Source organism: Vigna angularis, chromosome 1 (assembly GCF_016808095.1).
Source record: "Vigna angularis cultivar LongXiaoDou No.4 chromosome 1, ASM1680809v1, whole genome shotgun sequence".
NCBI lineage: Eukaryota > Viridiplantae > Streptophyta > Magnoliopsida > Fabales > Fabaceae > Vigna > Vigna angularis.
The window spans coordinates 1,448,707-1,454,785 of record NC_068970.1 but is presented as its reverse complement, the minus strand read 5'-3'; the positions used below and the strand labels follow the sequence as shown (position 1 = coordinate 1,454,785).

The following is a 6,079-nucleotide window of genomic DNA, read 5'->3' as shown; positions in this document are numbered from 1 at the left end:
GTATCTCCATCAACTGCCTCTGCGTGGTTTCAGAATTCGCACGAGAGGCCTCCAGACTCTGCATAGCAGCTTGGTTTTGCTGCATCAGGGTAGCGTTTTGTTCCATGAGAGTGGTATTTTGCTGTTGGAGTCTCTCAATGACGCTCTCCAACAATCTGGAGTTGTTGGAAGCATCAGGTTCATTCGGTTGAGGAGGGGGAGGCAATCTAGGTGCCATTTGTTCTCTGGATACAGAGAAAAACGAGCGTTAGTTATGTCCAAGAGTTAAAACAATATTAACTCATTAAACATACAATAATCACACAGCACAAACACAATGCACTCATAACCCTACAGTGTCCTTTTAAAAGAACAAAACTGCTCTGATACCACTAATGTAACATCCCAAATACAGTAATTACCATGAATCAGGATTAATTACAATTAACAGTAAAATAAACAGTCTTTAATATTAACAGCACTCAAAGGTTCGAAGCCGAACGGCGTCATTACAAAATAACGAGCGTATCAAAGTAACAGGGAATAAAGCGGAACGAACGGTTTTACAAAAGGACTAACCGAACGTCCAAAACGAGCTAACATTTACAGCCTAACATCTACGAGCGCTCTAAGGCTCGGCCTTCACTTCAATGTCGACCAGATTTGCATCTTCCAAATTTTCTTCTTCCAGCATTTCTTCAAGAGATGCACCACCGTCTGCTCACATCCACACGGATGATCATTGCAAGACAAGACGAACGTACATGGACAGTGGACAACACAATGGAAATGCAAGGGTAAGCTTATAATATTTAATTTATACAATTAACACATACATTTATATTTCAATTCACACATGCAACATGTAACTTATCAAATAATACTCATAGAAATAAGTATATAAGACAGACCGTCCGGACTGTATGAACCATGTAGTTACAAGCGTCCTTGCACCCGAGTGGTGTACTAGCCGGGATATACCTAATCAGCTACCACTCGAGGTTAATCCCTCGCCCATATCTAAGCGATGAACGAAGAACCTCCTGCCATTCCCACACATGACTACCCCCTTCTACGTGAAGATGAGTATCACGGAATATCAGGATGGACCAAGCCTGGCCTAACTTATCCATGTTCATACTTTACCAAATTTAGTATTTAATACATCTGAGACGTTCCTCCTTGGAACGCTCGTTCAAATTCCATAATCATAAAATCACTTGATATAACGTTCACACTGTAATTTGTCATAATTTATAATCAATCTCATCTTTAACTTTAAGAGTACAAAAGAACGAACGTTCAGCCCTTTGAAGAAGTAGGACGAACGTTCAAATATAATACTGGATGGACAGACGTGACTCTCTGTTTGACCAGTTAAATGCACTGCCTCAATTTGAAGTGTATTGGTACTTAGAAGATTTCAAAATAAATACCTTGGACCAGATTTAATATAAGAAGAATACTCAATAAGACTTAGAAATTTTCTTTGTATAATTTGGTATATACTGAACTGATGCCAGTATTTGAACGAACGTAAGAGAATGAATATTGAATATTTGGACGAACGCTATTTACGTTCGTTAAGGAATTTAGAATAAGGACGAACGTTCGACATGAGGCCGAACGCTATTTAGGACGAACGTTCGACATGAGGCCGAACGCTATTAAGGACGAACGCTTCGGTTAAAGACCGAGCGCTATTTAGAACGTACGCTTCGGTGTAAGACCGAGCGCTAATTAGGACGAACGCTTCGGTATGAGACCGAGCGCTATTTAGAACGTACGCTTCGGTGTAAGACCGAGCGCTAATTAGGACGACCGCTTCGGTATGAGACCGAGCGCTATATGGAATGAACGTTCGACATAAGGCCGAACGCTGTTTAAGGACGAACGTTCGGTTTAAGACCGAACGTTACGTATTCATAAAGTTTTAAATATTTAAAAACTGCTGAGCAAAAAAAACAGAACGCTCAGACATCCAAATGGGACGCTCGTTCTCGGGCAGAGTCCTTTCCAAATGAAAGAATTTCCATTCTAAGTTATTGTAAGGAAACCGAACGGTTTAAGACCGTACAGTGACGAGCGTCATTGATCATCGGAATTGATTTAAGTTTCAGGTTTTTCAACCTTAACAGATTTCCAGATTTCAACATTTAAACTTATACTGTATAATTCATATGATTTTCAATTTATAAACTTTATAACATTCATTCCAGTAACTTCATATTCAACATCAACGTACAGATTTACTTCATACACCATAATATCCATTTTTCATACGTATCAAACCAACATGCAGATCAAGCAAAGATCAGAAATCATTTTCCATAACAGTAGTCGTCCATACCGCTCAAACATCATACAATTCATACATGCACATCAGATCATATAACATACAGTATAAATTAAACATATAAGCTTCCCTTACCTGGATAGCAGTGTACGCCCTAAAATATGACTTCCACACGTTCAACCACAGCTCTTCTATACGCAACAGCCACTTAAGTTCCTTCTACTAAATCTAACCCTTTATCTAAACACCAAAATCAGAGTTTTCTCAGAAACAGTCCATGCATGAACTGAAGACTTGGTTTAGAATGAAGCCCTAATGGACAACCTACTAGAGGAAGGAACTTACCAGCTTAGAATCAAATTCTGTTCGGTCCAAACTAACGTCCGCGTCTCTGGAAACGTTCCTATGGTTCTGAAATGGGATTTGGAGAAGAAAAATGAGAGGTTACAGTAGAGAGAAGTTTACTGGTTTAAGAGAGAAGTTGGAGAAGATGAATGGGTGTGTTTCGTGAGGAAGAAGATGAGTGATGCAGGTGAGAGAGTTTTCAGAAAAATCTGGTTTTGTTAAACTCCCGTTCGTTTGAACGAACGTGTCCCAGGCTGACACCTGCACACCCATCACTGATTTAGAAGCCTCTACCGCAACACGTGGCGTGCTTGCATGCAAAGAGTGGTGCGTTTTTAATGTTGCAGAGAAATGATTGTGGCTCAGCTTTCCATGCACGGCAGAGGTGAAAATCAGAGTTGGAAGTGGGTTTTTAATTACCCGTAGCAGTGACGTGGTGTGTGTATTAGTGGTGATGTGTCAGAGAATTATTACTACTAATTATTCAGGGTTTCACAACATATTTATCAGAGTAAACAATTTTTGTACTTAACAATGTTAACTACAGATTTTAAAGTCATTGTCGTGATTGAAATACTTAAAATGCCACGTCACAAATGCAAATTGGGGGAACCTATGCTTATTCAACCTCCTATATTGGAGGACATGTAAGTATTCACCAAAAATACATACAGATCAAGAATAAAAAAATTTAATATTTTTGATATCAACAAAAATAGGCTAAGCTTTAAAAACATTTGCCCAGATAAAAATAGGTTTTTTTTTTGCCTGGCCTAAGACACTAAGGCTATGGGGGTGAAAGAAGAAATTCCCTATTTAATCGTTTATTCCCCACAAATGTGCAAACCCTGCAAACCTCTCTTTTGTAATCGTGATTGATTGTATGAGGGTGTTGCTCCCTCCACCCCCACACATCTCTTCCTCCACCTCCCCTTTACTATTTTGCCCCTTTCTCCACATTTCCTTTACTATTTTGTCCCTCAAATAAAATTTTATTTTTAAAATTATTGTTTTTTAATTTTATTCATTTATAACATATTTCACTGATAACCTACGTAGTTCCTTGTATGAGTAAAATATTTTTCTGCAAAGCTTGGTGATCGTGAAAAGAATTATCAAGCAATCTTCCTCTTGTTCTCGGTGCAGTACGTGGTGCAGTGCGTTTGTGGTGTAGTGTCCTTGTCGTGATTCCTCTCCAGGAACGTAGTCATAATCCTTCCAATAATCCTAAACCATAAACCCTTCCCATACTTCCAATAATCCTTTTAATATCCAAGCCTATAGAGCCGCAAAACGTAGTAAAATAAAAACCAAATGTAAAAGGAACACTGCCTCTGGACAGATGACATCCTTCAACGGATGTCAACATCCGTTTAAGACGAAACGGATGTCAACATCCGTTTAAGGCGAAACGGATGTCAACATCCGTTTAAGGCGAAACGGATGTCGACATCCGTTTTGAGGATATACACTCATAGAGAACAACATTCCCTATGTTGGTCATGGAATCACTCTTCCTAATTATATCACCGAGCACGGTGTACATGTGTCCACTAGCCTGCTTGTCACCACTTCCCAACAATGCGAGAATTTTCAGCATCTTAATCTAAGCACTCAAACACAACGAGTAGCCAATTTAAGCAACAGGATCGAGTAAGTAACATGCAAAATCAAAAATAGTCTTAAATGGATAAGCTTCTCTATGAACCTGTCTTCCTAGTTTAGTTTAATCTAAAGTCAAAATTAATCATTTTAGTTTCTTATTTTCTCTCCTCGAGGGAGGAATTTATCCAAATATTAAATAGAATCTAACCTGAATGAAGGGTGCAGGCATTTGGTGATAATCATAAGTCTTGGGCATAATTGTCATTTTAGAAGGATATAATTGGCATTTTAGAAAATTGGGGAGGTGGAGGAAGAGACGTGTGGGGGTGGAGGGAGCAACACCCATTGTATGATTACAATCAGATTGGACCTTCTCTTATATTTAAATTATTATTGAATTTGTTATAATATTTATTTATGCTTGTTATAAAACCAAACAACTGTTCTTTTTGTATTATCAATTCTAGACGCAAAAGAAATGAAGAGATATAACCTTTATTTAGCAAACTAGTGAAGGAGATAATATATCGGAGGTCAATAACAAAGAGATGATACATTTTTTTTAAGTATGTTACATAAACATTTTGGCTAATTGGATGTAATTTTTCTAAGTAAATGTTGAAATACTAAAAGTGTTTAGTAGTCTTGAGAGGGCTTATTTGTTATTTTGTGATATGTTAATTAAGTTTATCAATTTCATAGTGATATGAACTTTTGGTTACTTTTATAAACCTTTTCATGTTTTAATTACACATACCATATATGTAAGAAACATTAATAAAGTTATTTCAAATAATATTTACATTAGGATGTACGATGATGTATAATGCATTTACTAAACATTAAACTTTAGAACTTTGATCAATAATATTTCGTAATTATTTTGCATGGACATATTGTAATTTTTTTTAATTAGTTAAAAAGTTATCTCTTGGCCGGTTTTAAAATATGAGTGTTGCTCCCTCCACCACCACAACATGCTCTCTGCATCTCTTTAAATTCTTTTATTTCCAAAATTATCCTTAGGTTAAAAGTTAAATTTTTTTTACTTTTATCATGAATTTTTAATTTATTTCTCAAACCCTAATTTTATCTTATTCATATTCTGTGAACGCAGCAGCTACACCCCATTAAAACTATAAAAAAGTTTTAACCTTTTAACATAAGCATAGTTTTGGAAATAAAAAAATTTGAGGAGGTGCAGAGAGCTTGTCGTAGTGGTGGAGAGACCAACACTCTTAAAATATAGATTAGGTTGAACCACTAAATTTTTTTAAGTATAATTTCTTCCTGGACCTCCATAACTTTCTTCTGAACCCCGTAATTTCTTTCCTATTTTGCCATTTCCTGATTTTCAAGTCTAGAAAAAAAAAAACGCTCCATTTTGCAATCCCAAAGTTATTTTTGACTTTCAGATTACACAATCCCAAAAGCTTTAAGATTTCGGAATCTAGAAATCAAACAATAACTTCTAAGTTATACAATTTGGAAAGGGAAAAATAGAATAAAAAATTCGAGCTTGAAAGACTGCCTTGTTTGAGTTGCCCGTAGGATCATGCTCGGTGGAGCCAGACCACCAATTTGACAATCGCAGTTTTAATAGCCTCGGATAAGAAAAAGGTGAGCGAAAGATGTTTTAATCACTTTGTCAATAAAACATTCCCATGGGTGATTGTAAAGTTACTAAGCTTTCCCGTAGCAACTGAATGTGCTCTGCAATTTTCTTCAGGAATCATATTCTTAATCTTAATCTTAATCCCATTTCCAAAAACAATTACTTGGGAAGAAAACGACTTTTTATTCCAAAAGCCACCTACTCTTCATCTTCATAATGTCGTGTAATAATATTTGGAT

At 36.6% G+C, this 6,079-nt stretch overlaps 1 long non-coding RNA gene across 1 annotated transcript; it reads right to left on the bottom strand.

Moving 5' to 3' along the window:
* Positions 1-393: 393 nt before the first annotated feature.
* Positions 394-3,103, bottom strand: LOC128194368 (uncharacterized). Its single transcript, XR_008245817.1, has 3 exons — positions 2,621-3,103; positions 2,411-2,515; positions 394-696 (listed from the first exon to the last, which is right to left on the bottom strand). It is a non-coding gene; the product is annotated as an uncharacterized LOC128194368 (long non-coding RNA).
* Between the last annotated feature and the right edge of the window lie 2,976 nt (positions 3,104-6,079).